Here is a 19,664-nt window from a genome sequence, read left to right on the forward strand (position 1 = left end):
TCAACTGACATCATATAGGTCTCAGTTAATGAAAAGAGACATGGAGCATATTGCATCAAATAGATTCTGGACAGGAAACAGAAAATGGATCATGTGTCCAAGCCCCCTAGCTGAAGCAGTCAAATGTCTGAATAGCAAAAGGACTAATGTGTTTTAGCTGTCCTCCCTTCCAGCCATAAACTCAAGAGCAACGTTCAAAGTATTTTCTTTTCTAGATTGCTCACCAATCCCCTACCCACCCCACCCCACTGTGAAAGGCAGTCAGCAAGGATCAAAAACATTTCCTTTTAAATGAATCATGGCAATCCAATAAAGATGCAACACACAGATTATGTTCAAATCAATGACAGAACCATAGCCAGTATCAGCAGGCCTCAAGGAACAAAAATTGCTCACAGTCAGGGGGTGTCTGTCTGATAACGAGCTGTGGGGCTAAACACAGAGCACATGCTATGCTCTGGGCAAAACCCCTTGAGCTTCTACTGCTCTAGCTTCTTTAAGCAATGCTGGGCTGTTGGCGTACTGTCCTCTTTCGTACCTCCCCACACAGGTCATGATGGCTTAGCTTAGCTTTGCAAATGGGGCCTTCAGTGATAGTTACATCCGGGAAACAGGCAAACAACTGTAATGCTAATATCCAGAAATAAAAGTTCACATAAATAGGGGACAGGATGGATTTAAGAGAGTCAATGACTATGCATGATTATTCAAGAACCCAAAAAATGAATACAGAGAAGATTCTTAAGACTTCAGTATACTTGCCAACAACTGCCTGTCAACATCTTTTTAATTGGTGCTCATTGTAAATACTTGAGGGGGAAAGAGATATTTTTTCTATTTGAAAAGCAAAGGGAATAAACACATACAGCTATGTGTCTATCACACTCTTTCCTTTTTTCAAAATACTTAATAGCATTAATCGACTTGCAGACCTCTCAGTTTCCTCATCCCTCTCTTCCCCGCAGTTGCTGTAGAATGTGAGGAATCTTGTGCTCAGTTGCTCAGCCGTGTCCGACTCTGCGACTCCATGGGCTTCATTCCACCAGGCTCCTCTGTCCATGGGGTTTCCCAGGCAAGAATACTGGAGTGGGTTGCCATTTCCTAATCCAGGGGGGTCTTCCTGACACAGGGATCAAACTTCCTGTATCTCTTGTGTCTCCTGCCTTGGAAGGCAGATTCTTTACCACTGCACCACCTGGGAAGCCTCTGTTACTCACTATTGCTCTTTTCATGTAATACTGAAAGTACATTTTCAAATTGGCATGAGGAAAGCATGATGACAAGGTTCAGGAGGCTAAGATACTAATGCAAAGAGAAAAAGATAATCAAACATCAGTAAGCAAAGCACAGAATATATTTCAGAGACGCAGGTTTTCATTTCAAAGTAACACCAATGAGGTGTAAGACTTCAGACAACACATTCACCCTCCCAGAGCATTAGTTTCTTCATCAGCCACACCTTTTCAGCTCTAAATTTTCATTTTCAGATCTGAGAGTGTGCTTCCAATGAAGAGAAAAGCAACCCAGAGTCTTTCACATTTAATCAAAAAGAAAGTTTATGGCTCAGTCTCTTTCAAGAGCATTCCATGTGCTAAAGATTTGACAAAGGTTGATCTACGATGGGCTATTTTTCTTCTTTCATATTAAAGAAACTTTATTAATATGAGTCACCTTATTTAATCCATTATCTGTTAATAGCCTCCTCTAGGATTAGCCCAAGGTCTAAAGTAATAACTAATAACCATCTGCTCATCAGAAAACTATCTACTTTTGAGGATGCTCCTACTTCTGCTAAATTCAACAGCCCACTGTAGTTCACATTCATATTCCCAGGGTTTACTGATCTCTGAGAGCAGTCAGAGCATATGGCGGTTATCCTCTCTGGGAGGAGAGAATCAATTTATTCCAAATAGAAAGAACTTATCAGATCTAGACAGATTTCTAAAACACCTGTAAGATAATTTGGAATTACAGCAGTAATAAAACAGCAAACAAATTTCTCCTCTCCTGAAAATGATAAATTACTGTATTTCATTGAGCAGACCTTTCTTTATCTGATTTGTTCTAAAAATGATAAATATGTCTCCATAAATCTGAAGGCAATCCAGGAGTCACATCTACCTAATTGAATCAGAGCTTATATGATTCAAAGAGATAAGAACACATTAAACAAATGAGGATATTTCACATTGCAAAAATGAATATAAAATTCACCTTTAAAGAAAATACAGGGTGAAGCATAAATACTCAGAACAGATGAAGTGTCAAAGCCGAAGTATAATTAGTGGGAACTGCCTCCATTTATGAATAAAACCCTGCTTGAAATCTCAAATTTACTTTTGCAAAAATTCTGACCAGTTTTATTATGATTTCCTTGTACATTTATTGTTGATCATCTGGTTTCTTGCAGTTTATAATGAAATCTTTTGTCAGTAAAATCTCCTTTCTGTTCATGACCTTAGTGTTTCCATTATCAACAATGAAACATTTTGTGGTTTCGATTTTCATCTTTTCAGGAAAAAAATCCTCTTTCCGATACACATTTCTTTTGCAGTTCTTGCGGTCAGCATCTAGCTTGCTTCCTGTCCCATTTTGCCCTCCTCTTGGGCGCTGCCCTCTTCCACCTTCTGGCTGCTCTCTAATGGAGACCTCTGCTTCATTTCCTCTTAACTCTTTGTTATTATTTTTGATTTCTTACTTTCTCTTCAATTATTCTCAAAGTAAGATTCTAGCTCCTTCTCTGATCACTTCTGGGCAAATGTGTGGCTTTGGAGCTCTGTTTCAAGTCATTATATCTGCCACATGGCAGGAGGAAATCTGAAACCTCATGGTGACTTAAAGGAAAAGAGTTTAGTCTCCCTAAGCAAGTAAAGAATGAGCTTCCCGTTGATTTTTATGAACAACGACACTAACACCATTTGGAATCAGGAATCCTTGATGAAGTCTCTCAAGATAGAAAAAAAAAAATCTGTCTTTGACATGAGAGTGGTAGGTAATTGTTTCATTTCATGACAGGAGAAGTTTCAAAACAAAACCAAATTCTTTCTATTCAGATGGCTTAAGTAAATACTAGATGTAATCAGTGAATTATTTTTAGTTTATAAACGTGTGCATATATCTAATGAAAGTAAGAGAAAGAAAAGGAAAAATAATGGGGTGAAGAAATGAATGTCTGAATGAACTAAGGCATATGGAATATTGGAAAGGGGAGTTAGCACGAGAAGGCTTTTGAAAATATAAACAAGATCACAAAACTCCCCAGGGCAAGATCTCCAAGGGTTTCCTACCATATTATAAAATATAAACTTCCTGTTATCATCTACAAGACCCTACATTATCTGGTCCTGACCTCTAACCTCATACACTTCACTGCTCTCCCCACCCTGTAACCCAATTCCTGCCCTCAATGACTTACTGGAGCTTCAAATGCATTCTGTCAATTTGTTGAGCAAAACAAGCTCATTTCCCTTTCCTTTTTCCTCTTTCTGGACTACTCTACCTCCACATCTACTCAAGGGTCACTCTATCACTTCTCCTGGTGTATGGCCTCCCCAGAGTCACCTTCCCCAATTCCTCTGTTTAAAAAGGCCATTTTTCCTTTCCATTATCCCCTAGACTCTTTATGCTATATTTATTTTTCTAAAACACGATAGAAAATAGTGCCGAGCACAAAATAATTGAAAATAATTTATTAAATAAATGAATGGAACTGCTAAGTTTAAGAGTAAAATGATATCATATATGAAGAGTACTTAATACAGTGGCTGTTACATAACAAGTGTTCAAAACTTATCTTCTATGATTATAACTTATTATTTCTACCTTTTCCCACCAGATTACCAAGTTCCTCAGAGCAATGATCACGTCTTTTTGTTTGTTTGTTTGTTTGCTTACAGCTCTATTCTTAGGACCTAGGACAGCTCCTGGCTCATAAGAAGTGACCAATGAATCTTCTTCTTTGAATGGATGGAAGAAAGAATATTATGTGCTAGATTATAATATGCTGGAATATAATATAATATAATATCCTTGAAACATAGCTACTAATCAAACCAAGAGTAATACTCCCAACTCAATAGCCTAAAGCATCAAATTAAGCAAACACTTAAATTCCTTTTGTTCAATTACATTTATTGAGAATCTACTATACACAAAACTTGATGCTAAATGCAGCAAAAATAAATAGCAATGGATGCTGCCCCCACAAAGCTCAAGATAAGATTAAGAACAACTTACTTGGTGTGAAAATGAGGGAATTCACATTTAATCTTATGGTTTAATTAAGACATATCTACAGTTTTTAAAAATTTCTTGATGAGTTAGTATCACATAGCTAGGAAAATATACTCATGTCTTTTTCTCTAAGCTATTGTCTCTAAGAGGGTAACACTTTCACTAAAATCTTCTAAATAATTAAGTTTGATAACAAATTTCAAGATTGTAAAAAATTTGAAAAACAAAATATTTTCACTAAAAACATCTAAAGATATAATTCACAATGTAAGAGACACAAATATATGAAAAATAATGGTGATTTTTAGGGCATCAGAGTGAAATCTTTATACATATATTATAACCCACTTAAAGCTAGAGAGAAGAATTTTAAAACATTTGCATATATTTTATTTTTAAAAACTTGCCACATCAGTTTGTAACACGAAAATGAATGCTAGTTCTCAAAATGTATGTGCTCTGAATGCCTGATTTTGAAGTAAGCTACAGCTGCAAAATTATTTCAGAGCATGCACAAATTTTTCCTTCAGCTATAGTGAAAACAAATAATTTTGCCTTAAACTCATCAATCTTTTCTAAACGTGCAAAAACTTGAGGAAGCCTTTTCACAATAATTATCAACTCTGAAAACAAGAATCATTTTCTCACAAAATCAAGATAAATTAACTTTTTAAACTGCTTTTATTGAAAATGCCTCCCAGATAATTACTACAATAGTTTCTTTTCAAGTAGCTGTCTTTGAATTATCATATTAAATTATGTTCACTTGATAAATATGACACAACTTTTAAATGTATTCACTGGACCAAAATTGAAAAGCTTCTTTAATCAGCTTGGAATTGTTACTTTTCTGTGGATGAGCAGCTAACTTGCAGCACTCCACTCCTTATGGTTTAAGTTTAGTAATGAATTAAAGTCATTAATATAAATAGCTCTCTTATTTTTCAGAAAAGGAGAATTTCATACTTTTGCTTCTATACAGTTCACTTACCTTATGGATGATTCTTGCATATGATATTATGCTCCTTAATCAAATTCCACCAAAAAATTTATCAAACTAAAAAGAGAAAAAATATCATTATTCTAGTGTGTTCAGGCCCATGTTTCATGCTATCTTTAAAGTACAAAAGTTTGATTTCTTTCTCATATTGATCATGATAGTGAAAGAAGCAGAATGCAGGTCACCAGGGCTGCTCAGATGGGGCAGGACTGCCATGTACTGCCAGTTTCAATCTCACAGAGAATATCACTAGTTAAAATATACTTGAAATAGATCATTTCCTTTTATTATCTGAACTTTACCAAGAATTCACTGTTCTAAAATAAAGAGGAAAGTATATTGAGGGGAATAATTCATTTTTATATGTAAATTCAGTACAGTTGGTTTACAATGTTGTCTTAATGTCTGCTGTATAGTAAAGTGATTCAGTTATATATATTCTTTTCCATTATGGTTTATCACAGGATATCGAAATAGTTCCCTGTGCTATACAGTAGGACCTTGTTGTTTATCTGTTCTCTATGTAATAGTTTGCATCTGATTCATTTTTTCAAATTGAAATAAGACAGCTCCTCCAGACTCACTTAAGGAACAAATATGCATATTAATAATAATTAAGGATTTACAAATATGTCATGTGATTAAAATAATTGGAATGTCCTAGATGAGAGAACTGTCTTCTAATCTGATATGGCTGATACATGCAAACATAGGCTAGCCCCTCACGGTGGATCAACCACATCATCATCCTGCAACTCCTCTTTAACATTGGTGCTTCTGGCCTCAGAAATGACACAGAACAGAAAGAACTTGAGTATAAACACTGTACATATTAGCATATATTTTACAACTCATTTGGAGATTTATATTGTCAGAGTACTAACACACTTCATTTAATGTTATGTTTTAATGAGATAACTGCATTTTTAACTATGACTGTTTCTCAAAAAAACTTTTTTAATGGAATGTTACAAAAAATTAAAGAAAATGAATTTACACTGATTCAAATCTCAGAATTCTATCTGTAGAAAATATTTCAACAATGAAGTGTATCCAGTATGTTAAGTAAGCATGACATGGATCTGCGATCAAAATGCATCAATAATTCTCTCTCCGTGCATCTCTTTAAACTTTTCTCACAGGAAAATTTACTCTTCCTCTCTCCTTGTAAGAAAACTTTTGAAGATCTGTGAATCTTCTACTCACTCTCAGGTAATAGATAATTCTAGAGTTACCATAGATGGCAAATAGCCTCAAATAAAAATTTAGGTTTTTCATTCTCCTACGATAATAAAAAAAAATCATCTAATCTCAGTTTAAACCTTCTCTTCTCCTGAGATCTGAAACCTAGATGAAAAGAATGCCTGGTTTTCTTCTTCTCTCATCTTCCTGCTCACTATCTACCCCTACCTCTAACTGCGCTTGCATGCTACCTAGGATGAAAGTGAAAGTTGCTCAGTCATGTCCGACTCTTTGTGACCCCATGGACTGTACAGTCCATGGAATTCTCCAGGCCAGAATACTGGAGTGGGTAGCCTTCCCCTTCTCCGGGGGATCTTCCCAACCCAGGGATCAAACCCAGGTCTCCCGCATTGCTGGCGGATTCTTTTTTTTGACTATTTTTAAAATAAATTTATTTATTTTAATTGGAGGCTAATTAGTTTACAATATTGTAGTGGTTTTTGCCATACCTTGACATGAATCAGCCATGGGGGTACATGTGTCCCCCATCCTGTACCCCTCTCTCACTTCCCTCCCCATCCCATCCCTCAGGGTCATTCCAATGCATTGGCCCTGAGAGCCCTGTCTCATGCATCGAACCTGGACTGGCGATCTACTTCACATATGGTAGTATACATGTTTCAATGCTATTCTCTCAAATCATCCCACCCTCGTGAAGGCAGATTCTTTACCAGCTGAGCCACAAGGGAAGGCCAAGAATACTGGAGTCGGTAGCCTATCCCTCCTCCAACAAATATTCCCAATCCAGGAGTCAAATCAGGGTCTCCTGCATTGCAGGCAGATTCTTTACCAACTGAGCTATGAGGGAAGAAAGGCAGGACAGTTTGGAGGGATACGTCTAGAACAGATTGGGGCTTGGTTTAAGTTCTTTCTGGTTCTGAAGATGTTACATCTGAGTGCATTTAACGGGGTGCTCTTGGGGCTCCTTGGAGTTTCCTCTCTGCATTTCCTTGAACTAAGATAAATACTTTTTCAGTTCCTGGGCATTTGGTAAATCCAGCCTCTTTATACTGAGACTTCCTTGCAATTTGCAGACTTCACAGAAGAGAATTGAAGTTGATCCCTTTCTGACTATCTCTGTAGTGTGGGCCACAACTGCTTGGGAAATACTCATGCATCCTTTGACTCAATAAACTCTTGGACTGTTCTCAACACTATACCATTGACTGTCCTGGTTCTTAAAACAAAGCAGCCAAGTCAAACTTTCCCTCGTTTTGGGGTTTCTCAAGAAGATAGCATCCTCTCTGCCTCCTAGTATTCCCCAGAGGCCTCTGAAAGCCCTTCTCACTGCAGTGGGAGTTACTGTAACTCGAACCTATCCTTTTTCCCAAGCATGGTTCAAGAGCTTCATAAGAGCATGACTACTCTGGCCAACATTCTCCCTTTTCACAGAATCCTCTGGCCCTCTTTTAAAAGTTTTCTGACCTTGTAAAGCATCTAAGAGTTATAGGACAGAATCCTTCACCATTTCCACTGCAGACTCTGCATATTTGGGCCAACAGGGGGTGAGGGATAAGTCTTGTCTCATAATGTTTTGGTATCCATCACACCTCAAATGAAACTAAAGCTAGTCTGTATTGTGAGTAACGGTAATAGCTCAGTTACTCTATTTATTCAGTTCAGTTCAATTCAATCACTCAGTTGTGTCTGACTCTTTGCGACTCCATGGACTGCAGCATGCCAGGCTTCCCTGTTCATCACCAACTCCCAGAGCTTGCTCAAACTCATGTCCATCGAGTTGGTGATGCCATCCAACCATCTTATCCTCTTCATCCCCTTCTTCTCCTGCCTTCAATCTTTCCCAGCATTAGGGTCTTTTCCAGTGAGTCAGTTCTTCACATCAGGTGGTCAAAGTATTGGAGCTTCAGCTTCAGCATCAGTCCTTCCAGTGAATATTCAGGACTCATTTCCTTTAGGATTGACTGGTTGGATCTCCATGCAGTCCAAGGGACTCTCAAGAGTCTTCTCCAACACCACAGTTCAAAAACATCAATTCTTCAGTGCTCAGCTTTCTTTCCCTGAGCTACCAGGGAAGCCTGATTCCAAGTAGGGCAAATGGAAAAAATAAGCAAGAAACTAATGAACTCTGATATCTCTATATAAATTGTTTTCACTCTTGAGCTTTTATGCTACCTTAGCTCTTCAACATGAAGTCTCCATTGTATTAACATTTCTGTACAGTCCATATAACATTGAATTAAATTTTTAGCTCTTTCCTTCTTGATTTGCATCAGAAGAGAAAGGATATTAAGCTTTCTGACATCTAAGCTTTGGGGCTGCCACTGAGGTTATCTATTTTCAGTTATGTATCAAATGACAGCAACAATGCTATGTGGTGAATTAAATAGCTTTGATTCTCCATTATTATGAATTCAACCTGAAATATAGACATAACCAGGCATGACAGAGGTGAAATCCAACAGAGGTCCTGCAAAGAACAGGATTTAGTTTAAATAGCTATGTTTTAAACTCCTTTCATTCTATTCAGCAAGTAGTGACCATTATAACCAAGAATCAAAATGTATTAATACCAGGGACTATAAGAAAATAAATGGAGCTGTCACCAACAATATTTATTACAGCCTACAATTTTTTATATATTTGATTAATTGTTTATTTCCTGCCTAGATCATCAAAATATATACGCAAAGAGGGCAGACACTTTGTCCTTCTTATTCATCATGTATTTCCAAGTAAGTAGAAGAATAATGTCCAGCATAGTGCAAGCATTTGGTAAATATTTGATTGAAATGGGTTGAAGAATGAATGAATTAATAAAAAATAATTTTTGAGTGAATACTGAGTTTAATTTTAGAATGAAGATAGATTCAATTATTTATGTTTTCCAGTTAATGATCAGCTCTAAATCTAGACACTGATTTTTTTTTTACTATAACCATAGAAGTTTAATTTTTAATTCATTCCTAGAGCTCAAAAAAATACATTTTACTGTGAATAAAAGAGGAAAGAGAAATTAAAGGTGATTAAAGCAAATACTTCTTTCCTATTAGCTGGAAAACAACATCTGGAGAACAATGTCAGAGGTCAGACATGGGGTAACTGTACTAGCTTCCTGTGTGCATGCTAAGTTGCTTCAGTCGTGTCCAATTCCTTGTGATCCTATGGACTATAGCCCACCAGGCTCCTCTCTCCAGGGGATTCTCCAGGCAAGAATACTGGAGTGGGTTGTCATTTCCTCCTCCAGGGGATCTTCCCAACCCAGGGATGGAACCCATCTCTTTTTTATATTTCCTGTATTAGCAGGCAGATTCTTTGCTACTAACGCCACCTGGGAAGCCCTTATTAGCTTCCTAGAGCTATACTACAAACCACGTGGCTTAAAACAACAGATATTTATTCTCTCCTACTTCTGGAGACTAGAAATCTAAAATCAAGGTGTTGGCAGGGTTAGCTCCCCCTGGAGGCTCTGAATCTGTTCCATGCCCTCTCCTAGGCTCTAGTGTGGATGTAGCTTTTTGTGTTACTCGACTTAAAGTTAAAGTGTTAGTCATTCAGTCATGTCTGACTCTTTGTGATCTAATGGACTGTAGCCCACCAGGCTTCTCTGTCCAAAGGATTCTCCAGGCAAGAATACTGGAGTGGATTGCCATTCCCTTCTACAGGGTATCTTCCCAACCTAGAGACTGAACCTGGGTTTCCTGCATTGTAGACAGATTCTTTCTCATCTGAGCCACCAGGGAAGCTAATTTAACCCCTGCCTCCATCTTCACATGTCTTTCTTTTCTCTGTGTCCCAGATTTCCTTTCCTTTCTCTCAAAAGAGTATCAGTCACCGGATTTACAGCCCACCCTAAATCCAGGATCATCTGTCTTGAGATCCTCAATTTAATCACACCTGCTAAAACCTTATTTCCAAATAAGGTCATGATCACAGGTTACTGGGATTTAAGAAGAACATCTCTCTCAAGGAGACACAATTCAATCCTCTACAGTAACTTTCAGGTATTGGCCAATAGAAGCCAATACTAAACCTCCTCAGAACTATAAATCCAGCTGTGCTCTGTGCACTGTGTCATTTGTGTCTAACTCTTTGTGACCCTATGGACTGTATCCCACAAGGCTCTTCTGTCCTTGGGATTTTCCGAAGCAAGAATACCGGAGTGGGTTGCGGTTTCCTTCTCCAGGGGATCTTCCCGTCCCAGGGATGGAATCCGGGTCTCCTGCATCTCCTGCATTCGCAGGAGGGATTTTTTTTTTACCACTGCACCACCTGTAGTGCTACATTAAAACAACCTCCATAACTCCAGTTAATTTCACCTTATTTCCCAGGCTTGGTCTTTGAACCAAGTGCTCCGATTTCTCCATATGTGGGTTCAGGTGCATTCCCAACCCCAGACTAATTTAGGAAAGATCTGGTACTTCCTTTGAACTCCTGCCACACTGAGACGATGACCACCTGCCTTTCCAGCCCCCGAGTGTTGATTCCTGCTCTCTGAGCACTGTGCCACATCCTGTCTACATCACGGCAAAGGCCCGAACACTGAGCTTTGTAGTTTTCTTCCTACTCACCACTCCAGTCTGTGGTTCAACATAGAGGACGCATTTCCTGTGAGTAGGCAAAACCGATCTGCTCTGTGTTGTCAGAAAAAATCATGGTAACTTATATATTCAAATGCCCTTAAAGCAACACACTGGCCTGATGTTTCTTCTTCATTGAGCTGAGAAGTTGCCTGAAATTCAACATTAAGGTGTTTGAGCCTCAAATGTCTTCTTAGAGAATATGCCTCCCAATAGAGAGAGAACCGGATTTATAGTTCTAAGGAACCAACAGAGGAATCAGAGACAAACCAAACCTGGGAACTAACTAGTGGGCTTCAGAGGAGGATCTGTATTTCTCAAATGTTTTCCTATACCTGGTGTGCCTTCAGTCCAGCCATTCTCACTAGCAATTTTTAATGCCTTTCCCCCAGTCATCAGATATCTCATATGGTGAGCATGGAAGAGGGACAGTGTCAGTTTCCCCAAAGTGTAATTAGTATAATTTTACTTCATGTATAACACTGCAAGCCCTATAGAAATTTTAGAATGATAAATTTATCTAAACTGTGTTCTTTGAGATTTGCGAAGAATAGCCTAACAGATGTGAAATTCAACTGGATGTGGATTGACACCATGTTCTGGTTAATGCACCAACCTGGGCGAGGAGTTTTGTCATTCTGTCCCAAGTAAGCCACTATTCTGTTTTGTGAGTTCATATTATTGGCAACTCAGCCTCCTTCATCAATATAAGCCAGCACAGAGATTATATTACTCTGAACTCTAAAAGTTATAGTTATAATTGTTAGACAGGATTCAGCACAAAAGAAAGATTCACTACAAAAAGAAAAGAGAATGAAGTAGGAATTTGCCGACTTTATGCAGTAGCAATAATTAACTACACTTTCCTGTATGCTGACACCTGCTGCTGGAATGCACATTCTGTCACCAAATTGAAACTAGAACCTTGTATTTTTTAAAGTGAAACCTGAGATCCCAAATGCTGGTAGCCTCTCAGATCTTAAAAATTAATAATTTCACACCAAATTCCAGCTATTCTTGAAAAATTAGGACTCCCCAGTACTGAGTGTGCATATTCACAAGGCATGAAACAACTAGAGTGAATGTAGCTGCTCACATTAGACAGGGCATGTGATTTCTAGTTTGCCACAGTCCTCACCACTCTCTTTTACCTTCTTGAGGCTGTGGCTCAAAATATGTTGCCGTGTTCGTGCTATTTTCCCCACACTAGGCCTGTTTCAGGCATTTACAATATAAACCTATCCCATAGAAATTTGCAAAATTGAAATTTGCAACTGTGGTGTAACATGTCCAGGGCCCCTTTAAGTGATGCTGTGTCTATATTGGTTGTCAAGTATTTTCTGTGGAAGGTTGGATCCTTTAGAACCTAGACTTCTAGAGGGAAGATGGACCTTGGTCGTGAGCCTCTGCTCACAGCCCTAGATACTAAAAGTGAACTTTCATTCAGCAAACACTTGTCCCACATATGGAGCAGTTCCTAGGTGCCAGGAACTATGTGACTCCAGAATTTGTGTGTCAACAAAATTCCCTCTGGAAAGAACAGTGTGGGGCTGAGTAACAGTAGGGACTTAGGCTTACTTCCTCATACATCTTCCTCTTTAACCTGAGCCTCTACACATCTTATGCTCAAGACTGCCTCAAGAGTAGAAAGGCCTCTAAAGCACTTTGGAAGTACACTTTGAAGCAAATATTTACCTTTGTCTCAATTTGAGGTCGGATCTCTTCTGTGTTGTAGACGACCAAGTCTATGTCCCTTGGGTAGACTGTGTAACAAGCCACTTAGGCTTCTTCAGACTTCGAAAAATCAGACAGGATGGGTCAGTTTACAGTGCAATACTTCAAGCTGACCAGGGATGAAGTTTTTCCTCTGAAACACAAATCAAATCAATTTTTAGATGTTCCTTAGCTAAATCTTTCTATAGCAGGCTTTTCATATTCTTTTAGTTCCTTTAGTTGCTTTTGATATTTTTGCATGCCCGCACAGAAGAAAAACTCCATAATCAAGCCACAAAATGAAGACCCATTCTGCCCCAACAGGAGGGGAGAGAGAGTAGGGGGGAGGGGTATTAACTAAAATGCAACATGTTGGGATAATGGATACCATATAATCAGTTTTTCCAGAATTTACCAATTTATTATCCAAGGAATTATGTCCCCCTTCCCTTGTGTGAATATTAATATTAGCAGGCACTTAAAATGGTGTAAATACTGTGTAATTCTCAAAAAAATGACATTTTTGAGATGACAGCAATCGTTAGAACCAAAAGAATTTACACAGACCAATTGTATGATGAAGCAAGACAGTTGTCTAAATGTACTATCTTAATGATTTTATAGCTTGTTCAATCGATGGAGAGAATATTAGTTTCATAACCTGATAGAAGCACTGGTCAAAAAACTGAGAGTTTTCAAACAACAGAAATGGTCTCTGACTTCATCAATATTCCTTTGACCTTTGCTGGGAAATCTACATGATTCATCACAATCTAGAGAGTTTCCATTAGAATCAGCCTTTACTTGAGATCTCAGACTCCTGGAATGTATCTGACTTTTTCTCCTATTTATTGCAATGAAACTTTGCTAATTAGTGAGGTTATAAAGAGGATCTCTATTTGTTATCATAATCAAAGTTTCATCTTAGTCTACAAATTCCTAACTCACATATCAACTATTCACAACAGTCTTTTACTGGTCAACCTATCACTGTGTTAATCTTAATTATTCCATGTGTCAAACTCCAAATACAAAATATATATTTAGCCTAGGACTTATTAAAAAAAAAAAAAAAAAAACAAGCAGTAAAAAAATATCAAACTCCAGTCAATGGTGCATGTGCAGAAGTGCTTAAGGTTAAAGTCTGAAACCTACTTTTAAGAACATAAAAAAAATAAGATGGATTGATGGATGCCTAGAGGAATTATGGATATATGTATGATAAAGCAAATATAGCAAAATATGAATTGCAGAATCTAGATAATAAGGATATGCAATGTACAATTCTTTCAATGTTTAAAAATTATCATAGCAAAATGTAAAAGGAAAGATTCACTTGAGGGTGATATTAAAATATTTAATAACTGGAGTAATATGGGCCCTGACCAACCAGAACAAATGTTGACAGTTTAAACTGGCAAGGATAGGCCAGTTATCTGTATTGAGTAATCCCTACTATTTGTTCTGAAATCTAGGAACTCTGGGGAATGCAAGAGGTATATTTATAAGATACTAGACCCAATCTCCGAGAACTGACACTTTTATGGAGGATAAAGATTTATACAAAAGCATGGTCAAAATAAAATTTACATGACATGAGTTTATTAGTCAAGGTTCTGGAGAGAAACAGAACCAATAGGATATATACAGATATATTTATAAGAGGAGATTTTTTTTTTTTTTACAGGAATTGGTTCACATATGGAGGCTGTGAAATCCCACTATCTGTTGTCTGCAAGCTAGAGAACCAGGAAAGCTATTAGGTTGGTGCAAATGTAATTATAGTTTCAGACCATGAATTTTAAATGATTATAACTAGACTCAAACACATCTTTATTAATCAAAATAGGAAGTATTACAATCAACACTTTTTTGCCAGTGAGAAATAAGTTTGTTCACTCCTGTAGTATAAAAAATCTATGCTTTGGTTTCAACAAACTCTTGGAAAGCATTTCCTGCTCCTCCTGGTTGTGGAAGCATTTTCCCTGCAAAAAGTTGTTCAGCTGCTTGAAGAAGCGGTAGTTGATTGGCGAGAGGTCAGGTGAATATGGTGGATGAATCAAAACTTCATAGCCCTATTCGTTCAACTTTTGAACTGTTGGTTGTGCAGCATTCAGTTGAGTATTGTTGTGGAGAAGAATTGGGCCTTTCTGTTGACCAGTGCCAGCTGTAGGTGTTGCAGGTTTAAGTGCATCTCATCAATTTGCTGAGCCTACTTCTCAGATGTAATGGTTTTCCTGGGATTCAGAAAGCTGGATAGTGAATCAGATGGGCAACAGACCACCAAACAGTGACCATGACCATTTTTTGGTGCACGTTTGTCTTTGGGAAGTGCTTTGAAGCTTTGTCTAGGTCCAAGCACTGAGCTGGCCATCGCTGGTTGTCTTATAGAATCCACCTTTCGTTGCACATCACAATACAATTGAGAAATGGTTTGTTGTTGTTGTGTAAAGTAAGAGAAGATGATGCTTCAAAACCATGATTTTTTTTTCAGGCAGCACATGAAGTACCCACTTATCGAGCTTTTCTACCTTTCCAATTTGCTTTAAATGCTGAACTACTATAGAATGGTTGACGTTGACTTCTTCAGGAACTTCTCATGTAATTGTAAGAGAATCAGCTTCGATGACCCTCTCAACTGGTCATTGTCAACTTCCAATGGCCAGCCACTGCACTCCTCATCTTCACGGCTCTTGTCTCCTTTGCAAAACTTCTTTAACCACCACTGCTCTGTGTGTTAATTAGCAGTTATTGGGCCAAAGGTGTTGTTGATGTTGCAAGCTGTCTTTACTGCTTTACGACCCATTTTGAACTCAAATAAGAAAATATTTGAATCTCAAACATCAACAACCTCAGATATGAAGATGATACCACTCTAATGGCAGAAAGTGAAGAAGAACTAAAGGGCCTCTTGATGAAAGTGAAAGAGGAGAGTGAAAAAGCTGGCTTAAAACTCAACATTCAGAAAACTAAGCTCATGGCATCTGGTCCCATCACTTCATGGCAAATAGATGGGAAAAAGTAGAAACAGTGACAGACTTTATTTTCTTGGGCTCCAAAATCACTACAGACAATGACCGTAGCCATGAAATCAAAACACTTGCTAACTCCTTGGAAGGAAAGCTATGACAAACCTAGACAGCTTATTAAAAAGCAGAAACATCACTTTGTCAGCAAGGGTTCACATAGTCAAAGCTATGGTTTTTCTAGCAGTCATGGAAAATTTTTCCAGAATTGATGCTTTTGAATCGTTGTTCTTGAGAAGACTCTTGAGAGTCCCTCAGACAGCAAGGAGATCAAACCAGTCAATCCTAAAGGATCAACCCTGAATACTCACCTGAAGGACTAATGCTAAAGCTGAAGCTACAATACTTTGGCCACCTGATGTGAAGAGCCTACTGGTTGGAAAAGGCCCTGATGCTGGGAACATTGAAGGCAGAGGAGAAGGGGATGACAGAGGATGAGATGTTGGATGACATCACTGAATCAATCAATGGACATGAGTTTGAGCAAACTCAGGGAGATAGTAAAGGACAGGGAAGCCTGGCATGCTACATACAGTCCATGGGATCACAAGGAATCAGACATGACTTAGTAACTGAAAAACAACAAGAAAATCATTTGTATTGCTTTTTGTCTAACATCATTTCTGTAGTCTAAAATAAATATAAAATAAACAACAAGTAATACATCATTAACAAAAAAACATAAAGTGAGAAATGTGCATTAAAATGAAGCATTGCAGGCAGATTCTTTACCATCTGAGCCACCAGGGAAGCCTGATGTATACATAAACACATTTATTTAAGAATGTATTTCAATAGTAAATGCCAAAGTTAAACAATACAAAACCACAATTACTTTTGCACCAATCTAATAGTAGCATAATTCATTCCAAGTCCAAAAGCCTGAGAACCGAGAAGCTGAAAATGTTAAGTCTGTTTTGGGTCCAAAAGCCAAGAACTGGGAGTACTTATGTCCAAGAACAGGAAAAGATGAATATTCCAGTTCAAGTAAAGACAGCAAATTCATCCTTCTTCCACCTTTCTGTTCTATTCAGACCCTCAACTGATTAGATGATGCCACCTGTACTGGTAAGGGTACATCTTCATTACTCAGTCTATGGATTCCATTGCTAATCTCTTCCAGAGATATCCTCACAGCCACACCCAGAAATATTTTATCCACTATATAGGCAACTCTTAAACCAGCCAGGTTGACATATATAATTAACCATCACCATGAGAAAATGAAATTCTTTTTTTTTTTAATTAATTTGTCTTTCCTCCCAATCCCCTAATTATTGGTAGAGAATAATCAACTTTCATCAGATTAGTTTAACAGTTCCTCCAGGATGGCAAAGCTCTTTCTTAGAAAAATAATGTTTCATCCCAGACTTCTTGGTCTTCTCCCCATCTCTCTGGCTCCTCTTCAAAATTACATTTGAATGTGTGTGCCAGGAGGAGGGAGGTGTGTGTTTCCCACCACCTCACAGTGGAGAGAATGAGCCAATCTCTCTCTGGGCACTGCCCTCTGGCCCTGTGGTCTCCAAAACAATGCTGTCATGTTATTGCTGCCTGCTTTATTAGCATTCACAACTGAATTCAACAACTATTAACAGCTGAGAATTTCTACTCGGTTTAAGGCTCCAAAGAGCTCCCTGTGCCAATGAGCCCCTTCAGCTGCTCCTCAAACCTTGCAATGGAGCCTGCAGTGACTACTTGGTTTCACCTATGCACAAAGGAAAGTTCAACTTCAAGGCTTCCTCTCACTTAAGCAAATGACACTGGCAAGTTGCCTTTACAAAGAGATAACATATTGGCACCCAGGTAGGAAGAACATCCTGTGAGGAGCTCTCCTTTCAGAGGCCCACCCTTTCCCTTCTGCACACTCAGTCTCTGAGGCGCAGGAAGAGTGGGGAGGCCAGGTATTGGAGCCATGTGTTTTATTACCTGCTTCAGCCTTTTTTTTTCTTTTCCCTGCAACGAGGGTGTACTAGTTTCCTATCACTTCTGTAGCAAATTATCACAAACATAGTGGCTTTAAACAGTATCCATTAATTATTTCATAGTTCTATAGATGAGAAGTCTAGGCACAGTGTGGCTCAGTGCAGGCTTCTGCCTAGAGTCTCACAAGGACTAAATACAGGTATCACCATACTGTGTTCTGTTCTAGAGTCTCTAAGGAAAAACCACCTTGCAAGCTCTTTCAGGTGACTGGATAAATGCAGTTCCTTGTGGTTGTAGGACTGAGGTCCTGACTGGCTGTCAGCAGGTTCTTTGCTTCCACCTGCAGCTACTGGCTGCCTTCCTTCTCGTGGGTTTCAGCTGCAGCAGAGGGAGAGTTGCTCTCCCACTTCAAATCTCTTCCTCTTCTGCTGCACCTCTCTGCCCTCCTCTTTTGCTTCTAGCCGGGAAGGTTCTCTGCTTTTATGGGTCCATGTGGTAAAACTGAACCCACCTAGAGAATCCCGGATAATCTCATGATTTAAGGTCTATAACATATTCACATTTCCAGGGATTAGTGCTTGAACATCTTTGGCAGGGGAGGGCATTATGCCTAGTATTCAGGGGGAAAATTAGTGATTTCCTCTTCCTGGATGAACCTCTGTTGGGTAAAACACATTCATCTAATTACCTAGCCTATTCTTCCTATATTACATGAAAGCCAAAAAAAAAAAAAAAAATTGCCTATTGTACATATAAGACCTATTGTACATATAAGAAAAATAAGGCTCATAGAATTTAATTGTCTTGTTCTCGTACTCTTGAATATTCAGTGTCAGGGATGAGTCATACAAACAATATACAGACTATTTTTTTTCCACATTCTCCTTCTTTTGGTGTGTGGATTCATTTTTTTCAGTTCTGATGACATCCTGGGGACAGCCTCTAGGAACTAATGATGTCTATTTTTAACACTGTGGTACAAGATCATCAATCCAGTTAAGCAACACAGGCCTCTGGCAGTCACTGGCCTCTTAAGTTCCCACTTTATCTGTGGTGCTGAGGAATTTGGGGAACTGGATGATCTCTATGATGAACATAAACATCAAAAAATAAAGAGAAGTAAAAGAAGTCATTTTAACCAAGGCAGGAAAGGTTGTCACAAACCCAACTACTTTCTTCCTGAGTTCCCTCTTACTTGAATGAGAGGCATGCTATCCACAAGAGGCTGAATCTTGGAGTATGAGTCCTGGTTTATATAATTTATTTTCTAACCTATGTTATAATATTAGAGGAGTCAGGAAATATACATAAAAATGTGACCAATTTAGACAATACAGCAAAACATGCCTTTTGGTCTCATGTATCATAATAGGAATTTAAAAGGGTCACTTAGAACCTATGAGTTCATTGAGCAGAACAAGTGGTTCTGCGTAAGATTCACCCTTAAATCGTTCAGTGCTTGTGGCATCACGAAAAACAAATACGGGGGGAAACTCTGAGAGTCTTAACAATTAACTTCTCAGAAAAACAATTTCACCTCTGCTTAAAGGGCTGAGCCAAGAGGACCACCTTTATTCTAAGTTCCAATCCCTCTGCAACACTTACGTGCATTTATCCCCTGGCTCTGTGATGGGGAATGGAACCCCTTTGGCCACCTTTATCCTCCTGTGTAACAGTCTCCAGCTACAGTGCGTCAACCAACTCTTGGCACTCTGTATGGCAGAAAAGAAAAGCTGCCCACAGCAGATTCTGAACACTGAACAAGATACTGAACCCAGAAAAAGAGTAAAAAGAGAGGACTGGATTTGTGCAGTGGGAAGGTCTGTGCATTGTGACACATTCAAGCCAGCTCTAGCCTCCTGTTCATGGGCATCGAGCCCATTCCATGGAAGAAATCCGTAAAAAAGGAGTCACACCACCCCCCACTTTCCCCTCACAGTAGGCATCAGAACTACAGACTGGACTCTTTTAATGGTTTATAAATAGTTG

General features: G+C 38.5%; 1 long non-coding RNA gene across 1 annotated transcript in view; it reads right to left on the minus strand.

Moving 5' to 3' along the window:
- The window catches only part of LOC145516525 (uncharacterized), a 365,062-nt gene that overhangs the window by 192,741 nt on the left and 152,657 nt on the right, over nt 1-19,664 (minus strand). The window contains exons 4-5 of the long non-coding RNA XR_014061441.1: nt 12,709-12,880; nt 5,225-5,290 (exon numbers count right to left, since the gene is read on the minus strand). This is a non-coding gene — a long non-coding RNA (uncharacterized LOC145516525). The remainder of the gene's footprint in view (nt 1-5,224; nt 5,291-12,708; nt 12,881-19,664) is intronic.

This window comes from Giraffa tippelskirchi, chromosome 8, assembly GCF_054371585.1.
Source record: "Giraffa tippelskirchi isolate mGirTip1 chromosome 8, T2T-mGirTip1v1.2.pri, whole genome shotgun sequence".
NCBI lineage: Eukaryota > Metazoa > Chordata > Mammalia > Artiodactyla > Giraffidae > Giraffa > Giraffa tippelskirchi.